We start from the raw sequence: 16,408 nt of genomic DNA, 5'->3' as shown, positions 1-16,408 counted from the left end.
AAATTATAAAGCTGACCATGTGCTCGGCACAGTGCAAAGAGATTATATAAAGTAAGACATTAGTGTGAAGTCTTATACAAAATCATTTGTCTATTAACTGAATATGTGATGTATGTTATAACTTTTAACCATTTATTTTTTCCAAAGGTGTCCGTAAGCAGTGGTTATTGTCAAAAATTGCTGTGTAATCTAGAATGGGTTTGCCAGGAAGGGATGAATTTGGGAGTCATATCTCATTTGTGGGTGTGTCTTGTGCATAGGGTTAAATACAGGGGATACATAGTTGCAAAAGCAGTTACATAAGTGAATAAGGTATGCATTATATACAAGGCATTTCAATTTCTTAGCAGAATAGTTACAGTGGAGTGTTTGGGGTAAAAGCCAGATAGGGATGGGCTAGGGAAATTTGTATGGGTAAAATAATTGTTTAATTGGGAGGGAATATTTTTTCCATGACAGTGGATAGTATGGGGAAAAGGGATATTGGCCTATAGTTTGAGACAGTGTTTTTTGTCCCCACTTTTGAAGATTGGGACAAACTCTGGCAGTTTCCCAGGTCTTAGGGATATGGCCTGCAGACAGGATAGAATTAATTATGGAAGCAAGTGGTTTGGCAAGGGATGAGGCCCTAAACTTTCAGGAACTTAGATTGTATCAAAGTCAGGTTCACATTGGCTACTTAGTTTTAATTTGAGGAATGAATTAGGAACATTAATAGGGAATACCTCTGTCTATATGTGGATGCTAAGACAGGAGTAAACACATTAATACAAGAATTTAGTCCTAGGTATAAATTATCTCCCTATGAGACACATATGGGATGACTTGTGACTATCAGCAGTCCAAAGGAACGAATTAAGGACCATGTTATTGCTAATAAAACAATAAGTTGTATGCAACTAATGCATTTTTTGAGTCTCTCTAGGCAACGTTGAAAGTGCACCTACTCGAGATGGGGTTAATAGTCACATATTTCCTGCGCAAGCATGCTCTTCATCCCAGGTGAAAAGGCCTAAAGTAATCACCAATACAGCAATTAAAGCGGCAGAGTCATTTTCCTGGACCCAAAGCACGTAAAGCTCGTTCCAGCTCCACCAAACGTTCCAGCGCCACCAAAGACCAAAGTCACCTAAAGCACAGCCGCATCAAGTTAACGTCTTGCCGAGTCAAAACTCTAACCGTTAACCAACGAGGAAAATAAGACACCAGGCTAAGGCCAGGTTTTATCAGAACATTTCATTTTTTCAGAGACTCAATATTTTTATTCTTTAGAGTGTGTTAAGTTAGAAATTTAAGGTTTCCTGGAAGCGTGGCTTGTGAAAGCTCTTGTATGTGTTTTGGCAGTACTCTTCACTCTCTATGTATGTTTCATGTGCAGCAAAACTTTGATCCAGAAGTGTGTTGCACCTCCACCGAAAGGAGGGGGTCACCCAGGAGCGTGTGTCAGCCACAAGGAAAGGATCATAAGTCAGCCATGTTGACCATCGCAGACACTGTCTGTTCTGATATTCTGAGTGAATGATGTATACAATGCGTGCAGGGCGAGGATCATGCATTTCGCTTCCACAGATACCAAACCCCCTCAATTCTCAGTAATAGAATGTTGTGATGATTCTGAAAATATATGATGATAGAGATAGATGCAATTTCCTTTATCTAGCAACTGCATATCCAAAGAAAGGTTGCTTGCATAAAATAAGGTTTTTAGTATTATGTGTATAATTTCTGTATTTTTCCAATTTTTTTAAGGGAACCTCTTTAAAAGGTGTATCACACACTAGGAACAAGAATCAATTTATGAGTCAAGTGTCTCCACCAACCAATGAAACCTGTGTAAAAATGTATGTTTAGTCAGATAATAATTTACAGGAAGGATGTGGCCTTAATTTTGCAGTTTTTAATTTCATCATTAAACCAAGAACAGGTTCAGATTAGGCTTATGGCCTTACAAAACAGAATTGCTTTAGACTATGTTTTAGCTTCAAAAGGAGGGGTATGTGTTTTGATTAAAGAACAATGTTGTGTTTTTATTCCAGATCAGTGTAGCAATGTGCAGCATGAACTAGATGAAATACAAGAGATTCAAAAGAGGGTTACAAAGGGAAGTGACAGGTTATCACCCTTGGGGTTAGGTGAATGGCTTAGATCACTTGGAGCAAAAACTTTTGAATGCTTGGATGTGTGGGAGTGTTACTTGTTATATGTGTGTGTCACGTGTTGCAAAGGTATGATCCACAGGTGTGCGACCCCCTCCCCCATTCGGATGCCACTCTTTACAGATGCCAGAAAACAGCAGTCCCTTGAAGAAAGAAGATGCCGATCACAGTTATTCAATTCATCAAAAGACATATTGGCCGCAGCGCCTTACGAGACTATGACAGTGAAAGGCACGCGCCCTTGTCCTCTGAGTTATCCCTGGACTATCATCATGAACTTAATTCTCAAAAGCTATGTTTTAAGAATAAAAAAAGGAGGGAGTGACAAAGTGAGAATATGACGTAAGGGGGAGGTCTGACATAACAGCACTGGGATCTAAGCAACCATTTTGAGTCAGCATCCATCTTAGGTGCCTGATATTGTCTATTTGTCTATTTGTCTGTATGAAAGTTGGAATGAACGTTAGTTTAAAATACATTTTTTTCTTCTGAAGTTCCAATTGATATTGAGCGGTTCAACTAAGCCAAAGTACCTTGAGAATGAGGGCTAAGTGCCAATGTTATGAAAATACGAGACAGATAGGCACTGTCCGAGGGGGGGGGGCAATGTGTTCTGTATGTAGAGTAAAAGTCACCGGCTTGTATAAGGAATATTAGCTGAATCATTTCATTTCTAATATGCATCCCATAATAATGCTTTAACTCGATGTGTTCGTGTGCATAAATTTGTTTACCTTTTACGCTTACGTAGTGACGACACGCAACCTTGTATAGGGGGCGTGGGTTTAGTATTTTGTGTATAAATAATGCCTGTATGCTACCATGTCTTTGGGAGGGTTTTATTTTGAAACTCTCCTCTGCGTGTGCACCGCACAAGCAATAAACTTATTTGTCTATTCTGCAAAATATAACCTCAGACTTGTGTTGTTATTCACAACTTTTAACAGATGGCGCCCAGAATAGAAACCCAAAAATACCGGAAGCTGAGCACCTGAAAAAAACACTCCTCGGTCACTCAAATCTGAGCGCTCGTAAGAATCAAGGTAAAAGGCACCTTTTGAGGAAAGCCTGAGTTTAAAAAGTTGTTTTGAGTGATGTGTAGAGAGATGTGTTTTGAAGGGTGTCTCAATCTGTGTTGACGGGTTAACCTAGCAGTGTCAAATAAGTTTATTTGTCTGTTCCTGTATCCATTTTAAAGTGTTATAGATGTTAAGTTTTATTGGGATTAAGGTGAGAGTCCCGTTAAAAGTTTTGGTGTTTTGGTGATGAAGGTGAGTGTTTGTATGCTTAAGGGATTGTTTTTCAGACTGTCCTGGATTGTGATAAATATTTTTGTTGTCTGAGCAGGAAGGGTCCCTGATTGTACATTTGCTCTGTCTTGTCATTAACATACCATGTGAGTTTATTTATGGATATCTGTTTAGAAGGTCTTATCTGTATCCATGTTATAGAAGTATAAGGTTTATCAGGACTGGGTTGGACCCGCTGAAGTAATTCAAGTGTTTTTCTTGGGTATAGTTATGGTGAAAAAAATCAGAACAATAACATGCCAAAAGAGTTGTACGTAATCAGCTTGCGCTGATTATTGTATCAGGTGTATTGTACAGGTCAATTAAATGTGATTACTGTAACAGGAGAATAATAGGAAACCAAAGTTCTAAAAATTTGCCGTTAGAGGTTGTGTGTCTGCAGACAAAAATAATAAGGAATGGATACAGAGAACAAGAAGAGACAATATAAATATGTTTTGTAGGCCAATGAAAATACATGCAAGTTCAAATGAAAATACACATACATGCAAGTCCCAGTGAAAAACATGCCACCCCAATGAAAAAAGTTTGTTTGCAATAAATTACTATAGAAGGAAGCGTGAACCTATGAGCAGCCGCACCGGTTTTCTTATTCGTAAGAATGCGAACGCAAGGGCTCATAGTGGAACCTTCTAACTTTCAGTAATCCCTGTGTGTCTGTGGTAGTATAAATCTTTGGATTTTATGAGGTTTTTGTGGCAAAAGTCATGCATGGCAAGCCCGGCTGGTGGACGCTGCAGAAATCAGTTATGAACGTATAAGCTTTTCCTTCCATTTCCCCACATGCAATAAGTGGTTATAAATCATTTCCTGATATAAACTCAAGTTTCGGTGCCAGCAAGTAAAATTGTTGCACCCTTAATGGAGAGTGGCTAGATGGATTTGATACCCTAATGAATTTTTCCTGAATGATTACCTGTGTGAAAGATAAACCATGCTAAGTATCACGTGTGCACAAATCACCATACAAAAACTTGCAAGTACGTACGAAAACATGAATATTTTTTTGCTCACAATGAAATCAAAGGTCTGAAAGAAAGAGGATCGGAAACGCAGCAGCACAGAGCGTGCCCCCACCTTTTTTCTCCAGCGCGAGGAATGTGCTAAGATACGAAAGTTAACTCAAAAAGCTGCGGAGCCATGTTACCTTTTTCTCCCCTCGACCCCCCGGGGAGCCTCCGTGGCCACGGACGCTGTCGGGTACTGCCAGAGGCAAGCGGCAGACCCGACGGCCATTCAGGAGGGTGGGGGCCGAGGAGGGAGCTCGCCGGAGTGCAGGAGATCTCCGGCGGCTCTTGCACAGGGCGCCGCCATGTTGCGCCGGTTCGCGCATGCGCAGAGAGTCCCCAGCGGCCCGAGATAGTCGCGCATGCGCAGAAGATCGCGCGAGTGTAGGAGCCAGCCAGGAGAGTCGCGCGAGAGGTAGGGAGAGATTGCGGTGGCCATTAGGAGCTAGTGCAGGCATAGGCAAGGCGCGCACGCGGTCCCTATGTGCTGTTAGGCTCCATGGGACTACAACTCCCATGGGGCATAGCGAGACAGGCACCAGGTGCCTGAGAGGAGCCAATAGGGTTGTAGGACTGCCCTGGAGGGAGATAGATACATTTGGCGTGCTGGAGCTGCGTGTAAGTCAGGAAGAAGCAGAGCAAGGAGGCAGACAAAGGAAGGAGGTAGGGTGCAGGAGCTGGGGACTCCTTGCACTAGGCCAGCGGCCCTAAGGTCCCAGTTAACCCTGTATTACCCCAGGTTAGTGAGTGTTGCCAGGGATAGTCTCAGAGAGGGACACTGTCACTCATGGTAGTCAGAGCTGGGGAATAGCCAGGGATTAAAGGGGGCTGAGGTTAGTCTGCAGAGCGTTGCGGCAGGCGTTTAGGTGAATTAGTGGCACGAGACAGCTGGGGGGTTCATAGCGGTAACCAGTCCGGGGAGCCATAGCCCAGGGTCCATGTTGCGAGTGGCGAGGCCACTGGGGGGGTTCATAGCGGTAACCAATCCGGGGAGCCATTGCCCAGGGCGGCGTTGCGCGTAGTACGAGGCAACTGGGGGGGGTTCATAGCGGTAACCAGTCCGGGGATCCATGGCCCAGGGCCCGTATTATGAGTAGGGTGGGTACAAGACCTACCTATATAGGATAGGCAACCCCGAATGCCCTAGGAGATTGACCCTTAAGCCACTTAAGGATGCTGTGCTATAGGGACGGCCTATAGTGCAGGGTGTGTCACGTTGCTGTTCCCGGAAAGCGGTTGGACCCACGTTGGGGTCCACAGAGACTGTGTTACTGTCTGCAGGAGTTCGGTTGGAGGAGTCCTCGTCGACGGACCCTTTTAGAAGCTTGTTGCTGACCCGAGCACCGGAGTGCTCGGCGGGTATTATGTCATCACATGTGCACCAACAGGCCTAGAGGTTTTAGTGACTGCGCAGTCACCCAGTGACTATCTCTGTAGGAGTACGGGACATTGGGTGGGGTTCTTGGGACACTGGGTGGGATCACCTGGTGTCGGGGAATCGTCCTGCGAGACGTCACTGTCAGTGTCCCCTCGTGAGAGGGACACAGGTTATTATTATCCTTTGTAGTAAAGTCATTAGTTATAATATAAATCACTGTGTGTGTGGTTTCTGATTGGGTTCCTATGTAGGGTCATTCTACACTTCCCTAGAATCCTACATAGGTGGAGGCGCTGAACCAAGAAACGTTCCAGAGGATTCACCCCAGGCTCTCATTAGCGGAGGCTCAGACCTCCTGTGAGCCTGCAGGTATACGCACCACACCGGTAACACTACATGTTCTACTCACCCACACTATATATATGAGATTGGGTGGGGTGGAATACCCGTTACATTTGGAGGCGCTGCTGAGATCAGACCTGGGGTGCCCTGTTCCATTTTTTTCTAAATTGTCCGATTCATATTTTTCATCATGTCGGTGCCGTCACAGCAAGACGTCGATGACTGGGCCTTAGCGCGGCAATTATCCCCAAGGCACGTGTTTGTAGTGGCCGGAGTATCCCATGATACGGCCTTGTCCACAATGCGCGCACAAGTAAGAACTTGCCCGGAATTGGCCACGGCCCGGGTGACAGACTATAGGCTGGATTCTGACGGCCGGGGGATTACCTATCGCCTGTTCACCACGCATGACATATGCCTAGAGACTGTTCCCCATGTATTAACACTACCCGAGTCTTCCGCAGGGGACTGTCTCATGATCTATGCGAAAAGCTGCAGTGTGGTTGACAAGACTGTAGTCAAAATGGAGGCTCCTGCAGCAGGGAATGCTAACAGTGAGTCCCACCTAAAATGGCGGCTCCCGCCAACTCAAGATGACACACGTGTTTCTGACTGCCAGGCTGCTCAGAAAAAGGTTACAGAAACCCATCCGGGACTGGCGGGAAAGTCAGAACCCCTCCCCTGTGATGTGAGTGACTCAGTGCAGAGCGAAAACCACTCCCTTGTAAAAAGTGCCCTGCCTTTAGATTCCACCAGGGGGAGCAAGCACGGTTATCTTCAACCATACGTGGATGCTGTGATAGACACTCTGATCTCTGAGGATGAGATGATGCATGAGGATGAGATAGACTGTCAGGGGATACACCCTAGTGTGTATGTGGCCTGGCACGCGCCAGGAGTAGATTCTCTTCTCTTCATATGCTCCTGCCTGCAAGAAGCCCACGCTCAGGGAGCCAACGTGGCTCAAGGACCCCTCGACTTCAGGACCGTCGAGGTGGAAGGAGAAATGGGCATACAGTGTTTTAGCCCCACTTGTGACTGTTCTAGAGAGACATTGACATGGTGGTCCTACTGTGAATGTTGCGGTGTGCGGTTACTGAAGTCTATTGTGCCCCAGCATGCAGAAGTTTCCAGTGAAGAGGTTGAAGTCCCATCGGTGGCGATGCGCCTACCGGCGAACCACCCCAGCGGTAATGCAGAGGATACAGAGTCTGCTGTGGGTCCGTGTACCCTGGAAAAGGTGTATCCCGATGTTGCGGACCCTGCTGTGGGCCCGTGTGCCCTACAATGGTCAGTCCGACCTACTACAGAGGTACCATCGGTCCTAGGCGTGAGACCAGTACCTACAGACGACCAGGGTGAGTCGATTGCCCCAGGAGTGTCGGGGGTGAGCCTCCAGGTGACCGCGGAGCACGATGGCTCCTTAAGTCTGGTCGCCCGGGCGAAGGGCTCCCCTCTGCATCGCGTCCTGGTGGAGGTGTCCTCATTAGAAGGTAGCTGTCCAGAGATGAGAGTGGACCAGTGTCTACCGTCGATCCTTCCGGAAGAAGGGAAGCCCATCGTCAGCCAGCAGAGTGGTAAGGAACCCCCTTGTTCCCCACCGACTCCGATGGAGGTGGCCGTGAAGAAGGCCAAAGCTACGGTTCCTGAGCGGAGTGTGAGCCCATGTGCTCTGACGCAAGTGGTCCCAGGACTGGGATCCAACGCTCCCGAGTTTTCAGCGCGTAAGTGGACTGCCCCAGAAGTGCCGGGGGCAGGTCCCGATACCACCAAGGTGGGAACTGACAGCATCCCCGAGGACCTGTTGGCCACCGTGAATCACCGCAGGGGTAAGGTGTCTACTTTTTTCCCCCTGCCAGGTGAAACCGAGACATTGTCCAGTGCTCGCTTCTCAGTGGAAGCCTCGCAAAACTATAGGGACAAGGACTGTGTAAAAGGAGATCCAGGGAGACTGGCCTCCTTTAAGCCCAACAAGGAGCGTGCCATTCGCCAAGTAGTGGACCGCGGGAAAGGTCCTGGCCTCCTGGTCTACCGCATCCCTGCCGCGGATGACCGGGTAAAGGTCTGCTTCAGAGACACTGTGCTACTCCTTCCACCAGGGGGAGGAAGTAGCGAAGAGCCAGTAGCTGTCGCTTTAGGGTGTGCTCTCCGAAAGATTTACCCCGGGGAGGCTCACGGACGCAAAAGTGAGGTACCCCCACATGTTCAGTTAGGGGCACCCCACAAATGGTCTCAGCAAGCAGCTGATACTCAGCTGGCCTCGGGTATTATGGGGTGTGATGTGACATGTTTTGGTGAGGTTAAAGTCGACCTGATTAGTGTACCGGTTATACCCTGCAATTTTTCATTGTGTAAAATTGTGCCATGTTATGTCATTCCCCAAGCGAGGGCGTTGGGTGTTTCACCAGGGGGAGAGTGTAGACATGTTACCTTTTTCTCCCCTCGACCCCCCGGGGAGCCTCCGTGGCCACGGACGCTGTCGGGTACTGCCAGAGGCAAGCGGCAGACCCGACGGCCATTCAGGAGGGTGGGGCCGAGGAGGGAGCTTGCCGGAGTGCAGGAGATCTCCGGCGGCTCTTGCACAGGGCGCCGCCATGTTGCACCGGTTCGCGCATGCGCAGAGAGTCCCCAGCGGCCCGAGATAGTCGCGCATGCGCAGAAGATCGCACGAGTGTAGGAGCCAGCCAGGAGAGTCGCGCGAGAGGTAGGGAGAGATTGCGGTGGCCATTAGGAGCTAGTGCAGGCATAGGCAAGGCGCGCACGCGGTCCCTATGTGCTGTTAGGCTCCATGGGACTACAACTCCCATGGGGCATAGCGAGACAGGCACCAGGTGCCTGAGAGGAGCCAATAGGGTTGTAGGACTGCCCTGGAGGGAGATAGATACATTTGGCGGTCTGGAGCTGCGTGTCAGTCAGGAAGAAGCAGAGCAAGGAGGCAGACAAAGGAAGGAGGTAGGGTGCAGGAGCTGGGGACTCCTTGCACTAGGCCAGCGGCCCTAAGGTCCCAGTTAACCCTGTATTACCCCAGGTTAGTGAGTGTTGCCAGGGATAGTCTCAGAGAGGGACCCTGTCACTCATGGTAGTCAGAGCTGGGGTATAGCCAGGGATTAAAGGGGGCTGAGGTTAGTCTGCAGAGCGTTGCGGCAGGCGTTTAGGTGAATTAGTGGCACGAGACAGCTGGGGGGTTCATAGCGGTAACCAGTCCGGGGAGCCATAGCCCAGGGTCCGTGTTGCGAGTGGCGAGGCCACTGGGGGGGTTCATAGCGGTAACCAATCCGGGGAGCCATTGCCCAGGGCGGCGTTGCGCGTAGTACGAGGCAACTGGGGGGTTCATAGCGGTAACCAGTCCGGGGATCCATGGCCCAGGGCCCGTATTATGAGTAGGGTGGGTACAAGACCTACCTATATAGTATAGGCAACCCCGAATGCCCTAGGAGATTGACCCTTAAGCCACTTAAGGATGCTGTGCTATAGGGACGGCCTATAGTGCAGGGTGTGTCACGTTGCTGTTCCCGGAAAGCGGTTGGACCCACTTTGGGGTCCACAGAGACTGTGTTACTGTCTGCAGGAGTTCGGTTGGAGGAGTCCTCGTCGACGGACCCTTTTAGAAGCTTGTTGCTGACCCGAGCACCGGAGTGCTCGGCAGGTATTATGTCATCACATGTGCACCAACAGGCCTAGAGGTTTTAGTGACTGCGCAGTCACCCAGTGACTATCTCTGTAGGAGTACGGGACATTGGGTGGGGTTCTTGGGACACTGGGTGGGATCACCTGGTGTCGGGGAATCGTCCTGCGAGACGTCACTGTCAGTGTCCCCTCGTGAGAGGGACACAGGTTATTATTATCCTTTGTAGTAAAGTCATTAGTTATAATATAAATCACTGTGTGTGTGGTTTCTGATTGGGTTCCTATGTAGGGTCATTCTACACTTCCCTAGAATCCTACATAGGTGGAGGCGCTGAACCAAGAAACGTTCCAGAGGATTCACCCCAGGCTCTCATTAGCGGAGGCTCAGACCTCCTGTGAGCCTGCAGGTATACGCACCACACCGGTAACACTACATGTTCTACTCACCCACACTATATATATGAGATTGGGTGGGGTGGAATACCCGTTACATATAAATAATGCCTGTATGCTACCATGTCTTTGGGAGGGTTTTATTTTGAAACTCTCCTCTGCGTGTGCACCGCACAAGCAATAAACTTATTTGTCTATTCTGCAAAATATAACCTCAGACTTGTGTTGTTATTCACAACTTTTAACATAACTCACAGTAATAAAGTAATAACTCACAGTAATAAAGATCACTAAAACTTCCCAGACACGTGATTATTGCACAGAGTTGTCACAAACAAGCTCATGAAATATTAACTCTATACTTTCTAGGCTGCAGGTGAGTGTGTGAATAATTATCACATATCCCAGGCCCTGTCATTATTGCATCCTAGGGCGGACTGCGTTTTTCATTAGTGCCAAGTGAATTATTAATTAGTATGTTTACAAGTAAATGAGTGTTTGTTTCAACTTATTTTATTATTATCTGTGTAAAGGTGGAGTTGTAATGGGTCTGATTTATCCCACTTATTATAAAGCATGTAGTGTAGTTAGGAAGGGATTCCTGCTCTCTCTTTTGTTCACGTATTTCCATTTTGTTCCTTCAATGCACCTTACCTTCCACTGCAACTTACCTTCCACTGCACATCTGATTTCTAGGCTGTAGCAAGAGCACTTTTCCCTCCCTCCCCACTTTTGGCTACCAAAAATCTAGTGGTCTGTTCTTAATGTAACCATGCTGTAAAATGGCTACAGTCATCTCTCCTGCTGACAGTAAGGCCTGGTAAGTTATGGGCATGCCAGCAGTAATTATGGAGGTTTGCCCTCACACCCTGGTGAGGTGCCCTATGTATGGATGGGAGTGGTCACATGCTCTGAATCCATGATTAGTGATGTCAGAGTTGTGCCAGCCCCCAGAGGATACATAAGGCACAGCACTGCTCAAAAGTTAGATCATCAGTAGAGTTCAGTTGGTTGGTTGTAGAAGGAGCAAGTCTGAGTGCAGACTTGGGAGAATACAGCTCATGAGACTGTGACCAGGGTCATGGCACAGGGAATATCTCCCTAAGGGGAGATAGGGAATCCACCAATTTGGGGAAGGACACCTTTCAAAGGGAGTTGCGGTGAACATGAGCGGCTGAGTACAATCACTGTGAGGGGCAGCTGGCCCGCCGCAAGTCAATAAAGATGATCCTGTTAAACCATACCCTCGTGTGTAAGTGTGGAGTGATTACACAGAGGAGTGCACCACAGAGGAGTTACTCACCAGGACCATCCACAAGCGGACGCTGGGATCCTGATGAGGTGGAGGCGCTGCACTGGATATAGGTAGGACTCATGCACACTACCTCAACTGCCTGTCTGGGTTGGCAATCCCCACACAACATCATGCGGGAGACTCAGGAGTCCTGTTGCCAACAGGTGCACCACCAGACACTACACTGTAATGGGGACTGGTTAGACCACAGGGGCCAATGTGAGATTGGGTGGGTCAGGCTAGGCCAGAAAATCCGTTACATTTGGAGGCGCTGCTGAGATACCTGTCAATAGGACAGGCTTTTGCTAGGCCACTTGGAAACAGGGAGAGTGTCTGCTGCCACTTTGTGCTGTGTTGGGACGGACCTAGGGGTAGTCAGGGGGCTGATGGAGTTTGTCAGTTCACAGGGACGACCTAGGGGCCTGAAAGGAGTTGGAGGTTTGGAGAGGGGCTATAGCTGTTCTAGTCACCTTGAGGCAGTGCTAGTTGGTAGGATGCCTGGAGGGATAGCCTGTTAACGAGGTCAGGAATTCTGGAAAGGGTCTGCGCTAGGCTAGCCAACAGTAGGTAGACGCCCAAGTACTGCATGGAAGAGCCAGAGTACTCTAGCCCATTCCAGACCACTTACCGAAGGGAGCACAGACTGGGAGGAAGGAGATACAGCAGACACTGAGTGAGTGAGACTAGCCTGAGGTAGTGCAAACACGAGTCAGACCTACATTAGGTACACAAGGTGGTGCATCAAGGCAATCTTTATTGTACCGGTGTGGTGGCTACCCCGCAGAGAGGAGCTCCATGTACAATCACAGTAAATACAATACACCTATGGCGACTGCAAGAATGGAGGATCCGCGCGGCGCGGAAGGTCCGAGATGGTGGACAGAGGCAGATGGAGGGAGCGCACGTGGCGTGCGTTCCATTGAAGAGCAAGCGGCAGAAGGGACTTTTGCAAGCATGCTGTGGAGTGGCGCCAAAGCTGTGGCCGCACCGTTTTGGTCCTGCCTAGGACCCCGGGGTGCTACCCTGGAGGACAGTATTGAGGACATTGTGATTGTGGGCGGTGGAATTAAAGAATCTGACTGCCAGACGGCGATTTCCATGCAAAAAGCTACCTCAGTTGCTAAAGTGATTGGCAATGCAAATCAAGATGGCGGCTCCTGCTTCCCTGGGAGACCGCGTGGGCCGAGTGCAGAGAATTCTGCAAATGCAAAAGTTGCAGACTGTTGGCCGGGATTGGCGCCAAAGAGAGAACCCTGCCCTGTTGGGGGTAGTGGCGCGAAAGCTGTGGCCGCGCCCTCCAGGACTGTGACAGGCTCAGAGCCAATTATGGGCCATAACGTGAATCTGTGGGACCCTCCCCAAATATTCACCAGGGGGAGGGGTCTCTACCTCTGCCAAGAGAGACCCGAGTTGTCTGAGGGAGGAGCTGGATGTGAGCTTCCTGTCCCTCAGTTGCGAGGAGCTGGTGAACAGGAGAGACCACTGCGCAAAGTGTCTCCCGTAAACAGCACTACAAAGAGCGAGATGGACATTGGGGTATATCCCTATTCATTGCCAGGAGGCTTCCTGGTAGTCACGGCTGGGGACAAAGAGACATTGCGGTGCCTGTGCATGCAGTGCAGGTTACCCGGCGGAGAAGCTAGCACCACGGCAAGGTGTCCCCAATGTGGCATCCACTACCTAGGGGCCATGCAGCCCTTCGTACCAGGGCAGACCGTGGAGGCGGGAGCGGACACAGCCAAGCTGACGGCTGAAGCCTCGCCCTTGGTCAAGCAAGAACCAGTTGATCCCGGAGAATGGGGATCGCTCCTAATGATTGCAACGGAGCCTGAAGAGAAAGGGGCCTACAAACACGGTGAGAACCCGGAACCTCACCGTCGGTCCCCTGCGGGAGTGCCACTCCCCGAGTCGGAGTTCGGCTCCTCGAAAGAGGAACAAGCGACCCTAACGATGGTGGTGATGCGCCTACCGGCGGACCACTACAGCGGTGCTGGAAAAGAACCAGCACTTACCTGTGTCGTGGCGGAGTGGAGTCCCATGGCCGTGGTGACTGGCGGAGTCGATGGTGGAGGAAGAACCACCCCGAGCCGACGGAGCGGTGAGACACATCCTTACCCTCCACAGGCGCCGGTGGTGGCAACGGCGGAGGAAGGCCTAGCCCAGGCCCGAGCGGAGCGGAGAGAAGAACCATCACTTCCGGCGGCGGATGTCGTTCTGGAGGAAGAGGTTCCGCTTGGGAGCCCAACGCAAGATGGCGGAGTAACCGGTTCCGGTGATGACGTCACTTCCGGCGGAGGTAGCGGAACGACCGGAGAGAGAACCACAACGTCTCGGCGATCGGGCAGCGCTTCCCGATTACCTGTTACAACCAAAAGCTGGCAGGCTGCGAGGAGAGCCGAGAAGGGTGAGGCTCAGCCAGCGGAGAGTCCTCGCAGTGATCCGGGACAATCCAAAGGTAGAGAGCGGGTCGGAACCCCGCGGATACCATTTGCCCGTCCTTATGCCCAACCCCGGCCATAGTTAAAGCCCCTGCCCCTGTCACGTCTCCCTCGGGGTCCCAATCGAGCCAAGGGTGGTCTGGGGAGTCACAGGGCCGCGCTGATGAACGGACTGGGGAGAGCCTGGACTGGGGTGATTGCTTTACTTCTGAGGAGAGATCGGGGAGGGAAGTGTTAAACTATGTGATGTCTCCTGGGGTGAATCCTACTGTAATCAAGCCTGTGGCTAACGGGGAAGTCAATCGTTATGGTATGCACACTCATACCAGTGGGATGTCTGGGGATTTGGGTAAAGTTGCTCGTGTTGTGCCTATTGCCCAGGGAACACCCTATGTACCTCCAGTGTCGGCAAGAATTGCCAGGGATCGCCAAAAGCTGTTACTTTATTTCCACCATCCAAGGGAGGGAGAAATTGAGTTTGAGATGGGTTCCACTGATGAGGATAGGGGATATAGTACTGATGAGGAGGAAGAAAATTGGGATTCTGATAGTTCCATAGAAGATTGGGATACTGATAGCTCTCTAGAGGATTGGAATCCTGAAGTGTTAGATGAGAAGTGGTGTAATCAAGAAAAGAGGTCTTACATTTCCAGGGAGTGCCTTAAGGAAGTGTATGGGCATGATCCTCTCAGTCCACTAGCATCCAGGCCAGAGTTATGGGCTGTTTGTGGGTGTCCAGTATGTCACCCAGAGTGTTACAGCATTGCTGCTCTAAACCCAGTGGACCAAGCTGTGCGTAGGCCGCCTTAAGAGGGTATGGTAGTACCAGTAATGGATACTCCAGCAGGGAGTAATCCTGGTTGTTATACATCTATGTTAGGATGTATCTGTTATTATGTATGATGAAGATATGTACTGTAATCTGTCAATGTTGTGACTAATAATGTGTGTCATTCATTTTACAGTGCTTCCTGAATAAAGGTACTTCAAATTTAGGTCCCAGCCGGGGACGGTGGGATTCACAAGGGGGAGAATGTAACCAACTGTAAAATGGCTACAGTCATCTCTCCTGCTGACAGTAAGGCCTGGTAAGTTATGGGCATGCCAGCAGTAATTATGGAGGTTTGCCCTCACACCCTGGTGGATGTATGGATGGGAGTGGTCACATGCTCTGAATCCATGATTAGTGATGTCAGAGTTGTGCCAGCCCCCAGAGGATACATAAGGCACAGCACTGCTCAAAAGTTAGATCATCAGTAGAGTTCAGTTGGTTGGTTGTAGAAGGAGCAAGTCTGAGTGCAGACTTGGGAGAATACAGCTCATGAGACTGTGACCAGGGACCTGGCACAGGGAATAGCTCCCTAAGGGGAGATAGGGAATCCACCAATTTGGGGAAGGACACCTTTCAAAGGGAGTTGCGGTGAACATGAGCGGCTGAGTACAATCACTGTGAGGGGCAGCTGGCCCGCCGCAAGTCAATAAAGATGATCCTGTTAAACCATACCCTCGTGTGTAAGTGTGGAGTGATTACACAGAGGAGTGCACCACAGAGGAGTTCCTCACCAGGACCATCCACAAGCGGACGCTGGGATCCTGATGAGGTGGAGGCGCTGCACTTGATATAGGTAGGACTCATGCACACTACCTCAGCTGCCTGTCTGGGTTGGCAATCCCCACACAACATCATGCGGGAGACTCAGGAGTCCTGTTGCCAACAGGTGCACCACCAGACACTACACTGTAATGGGGACTGGTTAGACCACAGGGGCCAATGTGAGATTGGGTGGGTCAGGCTAGGCCAGAAAATCCGTTACATTTACATACCAATCTATCGCTAAAAAGTTGGGACCTCTCCGATATGATAATAGTGAGGATAACAAGAATATCATACCATCTCTGTCATCCCGTATAATGGGCTAGTGATGGAAAATAATGGCCCAATTCTGTGGATAGAGAAAATATAGGTGCTGACAAATGGAATTCATGCCTCCTGTGTTCTGGCTTTAACCGGGGTTAAAAGATCTTTGCATGCTATCTCCTCTACCAATGCTGTTTCCTGCTGTCATATATTATCAGGATAACCTCACCATATGACAGAGCACATTTTAAAATGAGTAACTAATTTTTCATTGCACAGTTATATATATATATACTGGATGCAAAAATAAACTGCTCATTTATCAGAGCAGTATTTTTAAGGTTAAATGAACACCATTCTTTTTTAATAACGAAAAATTAATCTTGCAACAAGATTGAATGCAGCTACAGTACAGCTGCAACTGCTGCTGGTTGTAGACTGCTTGCCTTAGGAATTCTGCACTTAAACCCATCCAACGCTGCGAGATTCCTGCAGCCAGACTAATGGCCCATCGGATGAACACAGCGGGGTTCCCTGCATTTGAATGGGACTGTGTGAATCCTACCAGAATGCGAGTCCTATTCAAACGCAGGGATACCCGCCGT

This window comes from Ascaphus truei, unplaced genomic scaffold (genome assembly GCF_040206685.1).
Source record: "Ascaphus truei isolate aAscTru1 unplaced genomic scaffold, aAscTru1.hap1 HAP1_SCAFFOLD_1421, whole genome shotgun sequence".
Taxonomy (NCBI): domain Eukaryota; kingdom Metazoa; phylum Chordata; class Amphibia; order Anura; family Ascaphidae; genus Ascaphus; species Ascaphus truei.
This window is presented reverse-complemented; position numbering follows the sequence as displayed.